The 8,590-nt window shown below is 36.9% G+C and overlaps 1 long non-coding RNA gene across 1 annotated transcript; it reads right to left on the bottom strand.

Moving 5' to 3' along the window:
* Positions 1-437: 437 nt before the first annotated feature.
* LOC311282554 lies at positions 438-8,265 on the bottom strand. Its single transcript, XR_014625958.1, has 3 exons — positions 7,914-8,265; positions 6,099-6,237; positions 438-1,163 (listed from the first exon to the last, which is right to left on the bottom strand). It is a non-coding gene; the product is annotated as an uncharacterized lncRNA (long non-coding RNA).
* Between the last annotated feature and the right edge of the window lie 325 nt (positions 8,266-8,590).

Here is an 8,590-nt window from a genome sequence, read left to right as displayed (position 1 = left end):
GAAAGTGTCAAGTGTGGGCCGGATCTGGGCCACAGCAACTTTGGTGTCTGGGCCAGATATGGGCCAGTTCTGCTTCATTTGTTTTGTTTACGGCTGATATGCGGCATTGCTATGGCTTAATTGTGGCCCATATCCGGCAAACAGGAGCGGACCGCCCAAGTGCCATCATTCCACACGGTATGTGGGCCAGATGAAAGTGTCAAGTGTGGGCCGGATCTGGGCCACAGCAACTTTGGTGTCTGGGCCAGATATGGGCCAGTTCTACTTCATTTGTTTTGTTTATGGCTGACATGCGGCATTGCTATGGCTTAATTGTGGCCCACATCTGGCAAACAGGAGCGGACCGCCCAAGTGCCATCATTCCACGCGGTATGTGGGCCAGATGAAAATGATGGCACTTGGGCGGTCCGCTCCTGTTTGCCAGATTTGGGCCACAATTAAACCATAGCAATGCCACATGTCAGCCATAAACAAAACAAATGAAGCAGAACTGGCACAAATCTGAGCCACAGTTCATTTTAATTCGGGCCCAGATTCGACACCTTGTATGTATACCTGAAATGATGGCACTTGGGTGGTCCACTCCTGTTTACCAGATCTGGGCCACAAGCAGGCCATTTGTTCAGCCACATATTAGCCAAGAATGAACTAAATAAGCCTTAAATGTGTGTTTTTGTGTGTGCATGCTGTGCCATTTAAACTTTGGGAAACTCAGTGACTGAATATCACTGACACTAAGTGAACTCTGCATCAACAATATCCAACATACAGAAAAGAGAAATATAAAAATGGCCCCTCTTTATGTTAAGATAAGTTACAACAGATGATTCAAACACATTTCTGAAAACATTTGCATCATTTATTAATATTGCCAAAGAACAACCCACTGCAAGTTTACATTTTCAAAACTGGAAAGCAATCTAAACAAAAAAACAAACCAAAAAAAACCCCAACAATAAACAAACACAAAATATATGCATAGAAAGCATAGTAAAAACTAAATAAAAACAAAACATGTTTCCAGTAGCCTTGGTCATCCAAAAAAAACAAACAGACAACACAGAAGTTAACATGCTACAAAACCTTGGCAAATGGAACCATCCAAAATGATAGAATTTGACCTCCTTGACTGGGCCCATCTGCATCATGGCAATCTTGCAAGCCTTTATTGGATACACAAATGAAAAAAAAAAAAAAAACTGTTGAATCAGTAACAGAACGCTGATAATACAATAGTGTTGAAGTACAAAACAAACACACACACAACTACTTAGAAGCCAAATTAAATAAAAAAGCCCTAAACAAAATATAATAAAAAAATAAAATAAATAAATACAAAACAAAAAAAGCAGGCACTGTAGTGAGAGATGCGTTCAGGAATTACCTGCGTCTATACACCGTCTATTTACTAATAGTGAAGCTGCAAGTTTTAAAAACTTTAAAAACAGCTGTCTCTGTGCTTTAATCAAAGCAGCACATTAATACTGAATGATGAATAAATGGACTGGAACTACCAGTGCATTAAACGGTTTGGTAACACTGTAAGGTCTAATTTGTTAACATTAGTTAATGTATTAACTAACTAACATTAACTACATTATTTATTAAGCTTTCTTAAAGTTACAGTCAATCATTGTTTGATCATGTTAGTTCACAGTGCATTAACTAATGTTAACAAATACAACTTTTGATTTTAGTAATGCATTAGTAAGCATCACAATTAGCATTAATTACGATTAATAAATACTAGGGGTGAAACGGTACACAGAAGTCATGGTTCGGTTCATGCCTCGTTTCGGACATCACGGTTCGGTACGAGTTCTGTACAATGGAGGGAAAAGCAAAACAAAAATGTAGAAGGCATTTTTTTTTTCTTGTGCATGTCTGTAGGCTGTACCACCAAAGGAAAATAAATGTCTTAAAGGGATACTCCACCGTTTTTTCATATTAAACTATGTTATTCCCTTAACTAAGATACATACCTCTCTCGTCTCAGTGTGTGCACTAAATCGCTCTGTCTTGCGGCGAAACTTTGGTAGCACTTAGCTTAGCCCAGTTCATTCAATATGGGCCAAGCAGACAAGCTACCAAACACCTTCACGTTTTCCCTATTTAAATACAGTTACTCGCGTAGTGTAACTCGACCTAGGACGGTGACACAAAACAAAACGTTGCGCTTTTCTAAGCGTGTAAAATGGATAACTATATTGTATGGCGGAATACCATAGCAAGTGCTTGGAAGCACTTCGACTTGGCGCAGTAATATCTTCACTAGAGGGAGCGGGGGCCGGTGAGAGGATTTTTCACGAGTGAAGATATTACTGCGCCAAGTCGAAGTGCTTCCAAGCACTTGCTATGGTATTCCGCCATACAATATAGTTATCCATTTTACACGCTTAGAAAAGCGCAACGTTTTGTTTTGTGTCACCGTCCTAGGTCGAGTTACACTACGCGAGTAACTGTATTTAAATAGGGAAAACGTGGAGGTGTTTGGTAGCTTCTCTGCTTGGCCCATATTGAATGAACTGGGCTAAGCTAAGTGCTAACAAAGTTTCGCCACAAGACAGAGCGATTTAGTGCACGCACTGAGACGAGAGAGGTATGTATCAACTCGTCTTAGTTAAGGGAATAACAAAGTTTAATATGAAAAAACGGTGGAGTATCCCTTTAAAGGAGAACTCCGGTCAATTTTAACATTGAGCTAATTTTTTTGTAAATTTGGAGTGCTGTCAGTACAGAGAACAACGACAAAAATCGGTGTTGCCTACACCGTGTTATCCTCTTTTTAAAACTTGCACCCTGTTGACTAAAATGGGGCAAGTTTTAAACCTGCTTTTAGCCTCTACTGTGTGTGATTCTTTCAGAGTGAACACGGTGAATCTGACAGCAGTAGATGTGAAAGATATGAATAAAAGTGATGTTAATTCAGCCAGCGCACATTTATTTACTTCCTGTTTTCGGTCGAAGTCCACAGTAGTCGATTGACGAGTTCTCCACTGTTTCTTAGTTACCTATGATCACGCGCGTGAACTCGACAATCGACTAATGTGGACTTAGACCGAAAACAGGAAGTAAATACAGGTATGAGCGCTGGCTGAATTAACATCACTTTTATTCATATCTTTCACATCTACTGCAGTCAGATTCACCTTGTTCACTCTGAATAAAATCACTCACATGGCTGGTGCACTTGTAATGACACATCAAGGATGTTAAGAGGCTAAAAGCAGGTTTAAAATTTGCCCCAACAGGGTGCAAATTTTAAAGAGGATAACACGGTGTAGGCAACACCGATTTTTGTCATTGTTCTCTGTACTGACAGCACTCCAAATTTACAAAAAAATGAGCTCAATGTTAAAATTGACTGGAGTTCTCCTTTAAGCCTTGTATTTTTTTAAAAAGTTTTATTAATAAAGTAAAGGCATAGAACCAGTTTATTTGTAGTGCATTGACAATAGTTTTATATAATTAGTTTATTAATTAAATTAATAAAAATACAAAAAGACCTTGAGATATGTTTTGTAATTGTACCTGAATGAATTTAAAATAAATTTGCTACATTTCAGATCAATATATTTGTTTTCCTTAAAATTTTAATTTCTAACTTTATTCTCATGTTAATTATACATAATTTATTTCTGTATAAAATAATACTACCATTAAAAACACATTTGATTTTCTTTTTTAATCAATGTAGAATGTGTAACTTAAAAAAAAAAAAAAAAAATTAGTGCTCTGTTTATTTTTAGGACAAGAAATGAAAACCAATGCAATATGATGAATGTCCAAAAGATGGCACCCACCAGGGTGGGAATTATACCGCGGCCACGCGGCCATGGCCGCCGTTGCCCTACACTTTGGCCTTCATGCCCCGTGAAAAAAAAATCATCGTACGGCCACAGTGGCCTGTGTGCCCTGGCCCTGTCCAAGTTCCATGTATAAAGCGCCAGTGCGGCATAGTGGGCTTGCTTTGAATTACAGCGAGCCACCCAAGTAGTCTCTGAACTTCAATTAGTTTGTGGATTCGCGCAGGTGCAGTGTAGGGCTGGGCGATATATCGATATAAAAAATATATCTTTATATTTTTGAAATGCGATATGGAATTAGACCATATCGCATATCGATATAGTTCAAATTTGCGCTGTGATCCTTGCTCCCCGCGCCTCCTTTTCCACTCTGCGTGCGTGTTTAGAGCATGTTATGTTATGAGAGGCGAATCATGACTACTTCAGAAAACCCAGCACAATAGGAACTACCAGGCAGTGACATAAGTGTACGCTGAGATAAAGTTTTTCACCTCAGAAAAACTGACTTTGTTGTCCTGTCAGCCGTTATCCTGTACTCGTAGTGCACACTCTTCTATTGCACGCGCAAATGCGGCGGTGCGCGCGCTGTATCGCCTCACTGATCAAGTGCAAAAGAAACTACGAGCATGCAACGCCGTTACGTTGTAAATTACACGAAATAAAAGTAATGCAGGTATGATTTTCATTCTATTCTATTCACCAGGAGCAGTTTCCATGTTTCATTAACAGTTATTGTTAATATTGTGTATTCACCATGGTAACTGTCCTTTCCATATTAACCCCAAAATGCCACTATTTTTTCTTTGTGTTATTTTTTATATTTTTACCAACATTGTATTAACAAAAACTAGTTTGGGACTGCTATTTAATAACTTTAGCATAGGCCTAATGTTTATTTATTAGTAGCCTACTAGTCTTTACTATTAAGTCATATTCTTACAATATACTGTATATGTATATGTAGGCTATGTATGTATGTATATATATATAGGCACATTATAACATGTTTACACAAAATTTGCTTATAGCCTATATTGAATGTAAACTTTGACAATCATAATTAATAACTCACATTCTCACATGATATAGAGGACTGAATGAATATTTTGAATGCTTTTATTGGCATTTGTGTTGTTTCTGAATGATTTTATTGGCATTTGTGGTGTTTCTGAATGATTTTATTGGCATTTGTGGTGTTTCTGAATGCTTTTATTGGCATTTATGTTGTTCTATTGTTGTGTGAGGGTGTATACCTTCTGGATGTAATGGCGCTCTCTCTCTCTCTCTCTCATTAAAAAATGTTTTTTTTTATTAAAAAAGTCATAATCCATGTCTTATTCCAAATTAGGATGTTATGGTATCAATCTGAATGGGAAAACCATCGAATTGTACTCAATGGCCTTTGTGCCCTGTCATATGGCCTTGGTGCCCCTAAAAAAAAAGAAAAGGTGGAGGCCAAATGGCCTTGCCCCTAAAATTACATAATTCCCACCCTGGCACCCACAGACTGTTTTTAAATGGGGTTGGATAAATATTGTTTGCTTTTAAACAATGTGTGTGTGTGTGTGTGTGTGTGTGTGTGTGTGTGAGAGAGAGAGAGAGAGAGAGAGAGAGAGAGAGAGAGAGAGAGAGAGAGAGAGAGAGAGAGAGAGAGAGATTTTGGTTGGGTGACAGTTGTAGGTTACAGTTTGACAAGAGTTAACAGTTTGACAAAAGCACAATGTTGTGTTTTATTGCAAGTGTACACAAATATAAGTAAACACTTTGCAGTTTGAATGATGTCCTGTATGAACAAAATGATGGAGTATGTTTTTATGTTTCCACTGTTCGATCGCGCCCGCGCCTCGATCTCTCTCTCACACACGCACGCACACAACATATTCCAGAATTGCAATCTTGACATCGCAGCCTGTTCATTATAGACACAGAGCTTCAGAGCTAAGGCGGAGCTACAGATTAGGTGTCCCTAAAGAACATGCGTATTTAACAGTAGTCCCGCTTTACATTAATTAATTTGCACGCAAGTTTTATTTATTTTTATACCGTGTATTCTCCGTGTATATTCATGCACCGAACTGTGACGCCGTACCGTTTCGGTTCAATACGAATACATGTACCGTTCCACCCCTAATAAATACTGAAGAAGAATTGTTCATGCCACATGTTAACTAAAGTAGTTAAACTTGTAAAGTGTTACAAATGGCTAGGCTACACCTTGCAGCCAATCAGAATAAAGTATTCAGACAGACCATGGTATACACATCTAGCAAAAACGCAATGTAACTGACTTACTGGTGTCTTGGACCCTCCTCCGTTTCTCTTTCTCTTCTCCCTCTGTCTCGGTCACTTGCAAGATGAAGCCATTTTTTAATAAATGATTCGATCTCTTGATCGGTGGCCGCAGCTGTCAGTCTGTTGTTTCTGACAGTTCCTAAAAAAATATAACATTGTAAATGCAAGGATAGACTACACAACTTTTAAAATCTTAGGACCCAATTAGGTAACACAAGCATTAGCGCATAGTTAATGCATAGTTAGCCAGCGCCAATGTAAAGAACATTTTGGCCATGGCCAAGGACACTCTTTGCTTCCAGATGCCCCAAAAGGAACAAGTTTGATGCCTGCTAGGAAGATCGGACTGCGTCAAAAAATGGAAATCACATTATGAAATAAATGTTTATCTCCAATACACATTGGCCACAATTATTGACACCTCTAGATTTTGTTTACGAGTAAAATATCTCAGAAGTATATTCCCATTAATATTTATCTTTTTTTAGCACACCAGGGTGACTAGGAACATGAAATTGTCCAGCTATGACTTCTTGTTTCACAGGAGTTTAAATATGAGGAAACACAAAGGCCAAATTCCCTGAATCATCCATCACAATGAGTAAAACCAAAGAATATAGTTCTGATGTGCAGCAAAAGATTGTTGAACATCACAAAATAGAAAGTGGCTGTAAGACAATAGCTAAAGAATTGAAAATCCCCATTTTGACCATCAGGGCAATAATTAAGAAGTTATAATCAACTAATGATGTTACGAATCTGCCTGGAAGAGGACGTGTGTCTATATTGTCTTAATGGACGGTGAGGAGGAGAGTTTGAGTGGCCAAAGACTCTCCAAGGATCACAGATGGAGAATTGCAGAGATTACTGGAGTCTTGGGGTCAGAAAGCCTAAAAAAAAAAAAAAAAAAAAAAAAAAAAAAAACCTAGGCTACATCTCCACATGTTGTTTGGGAGGGTTTCAAGAAAAATCCTCCTCGCTCCGCTAAAATTAAACTCCAGCATATTCAGTTGTCAGACACGACTGGAACTTCAAAAGGGACCAGATTCTATGGTCAGATGAAACAAAATAAAAAAAGGGGCTTTTTGGCAGCAAACCCACTAGATGTGTTTTAAACTGTAGGCTATTTTATTCCCACCCGCAGTTTTCTGTAGCAAATCACATTGACACATGTTATTAAGGTGAAAACATCCTGACTCAAAACATAAAGCAGGCCAACTAATGTTAATTTTATAATTACTAGGGTATAATAAAAATGTGAAATACATAGAGGAATAGCCTAATACCTGACCCAACTTTTAGTCTACCTGAACCCAAAACATCTATTATTGTTACTTTGTAATCAAGCTTTTATTGTAAGAAAAAGCATGTAGTTTTTTTTATTTATTTGTGCATTATTCCTAGGGTTAATGAAACATTGCTGTCACAAAGTAATACAACTAGTGCAGTATTATGTCCAATGTATAAACATGAATGTCAAATTACACTATATTATTTTTTTTATTTTTTTTTCATTGTTGTGCCAAAATAAGACACGAGTTAAATACTTTAACCGTGCAGAACTGACAAAAGGTTGGGAGAGTGATAACATGAGCAAATCTAAATGTAACGTTAATGGCGTGCCGAGCAATCGATACTTGTTCATTTCGCATTCGTGACAACCATAATAGATCTAGCTTAGAGTTGAACTGCCAAAATAATGTAACTTCGAATATAAATTATTCCATCGACTCTATATAACACAACATGCAGACTCCAACTTGATATAACGAAGCAATCGCTAACAAAAATAAACATTTATGGATTACGTCTTACCTTGACTTTTTGCAGTACTGGTATCCGTCCTCCGTCCTCCTGACAATCCTCTGACGTTTTGGTTTTGAGCGCCTTTTTCGCGCTTTCCGGCAACGTTTAAATTTAAAGGGCCGTGAACTGGAAAATCGTCAGTTAGATTTTTTTTTTCTTCACAGACAACTACAAATGCAGTAAATATTATATTTAAACATAATGGATCTTATCTCTAATCAGCAAAAAAGTGGGAACATTTTGTCATGAATGCAGGGCTTTGAAAAAGTATTCAAGAAAACATATCAAAATAATATTTTCTCATAGCAGGTTCTGCTGATTTGTCATCTTCATTTAATTGTATTTCATCAATTATAGTGTCAATTAGTATTATAATTTTTTAATCTTTAATAAAGATTGTTTATAACCTAAAGATGACAGTTGTATAAATGTCAATTATATTTAGCCAGAAATGTAAGAAAAATTTAAGGTTTATTTAGAATAAAATATTGTTTATATATATATATATATATATATATATATATATATATATATATAACATTTAATATAATATAATATTATACATATACATTTAACATAATATAATATTTTACATATTTAAATATTTTAAGGGAGTTTAAAATATTACCCTTTGTGGGGTCACTTTGACACACCTAGGAACAGTGAATCGCAACCTTTTTGACTTC

This window comes from Rutilus rutilus (assembly GCF_951802725.1).
Source record: "Rutilus rutilus genome assembly, chromosome: 23".
NCBI classification, from domain to species: Eukaryota; Metazoa; Chordata; class Actinopteri; order Cypriniformes; family Leuciscidae; genus Rutilus; species Rutilus rutilus.
This window is presented reverse-complemented; position numbering and strand designations above follow the sequence as displayed.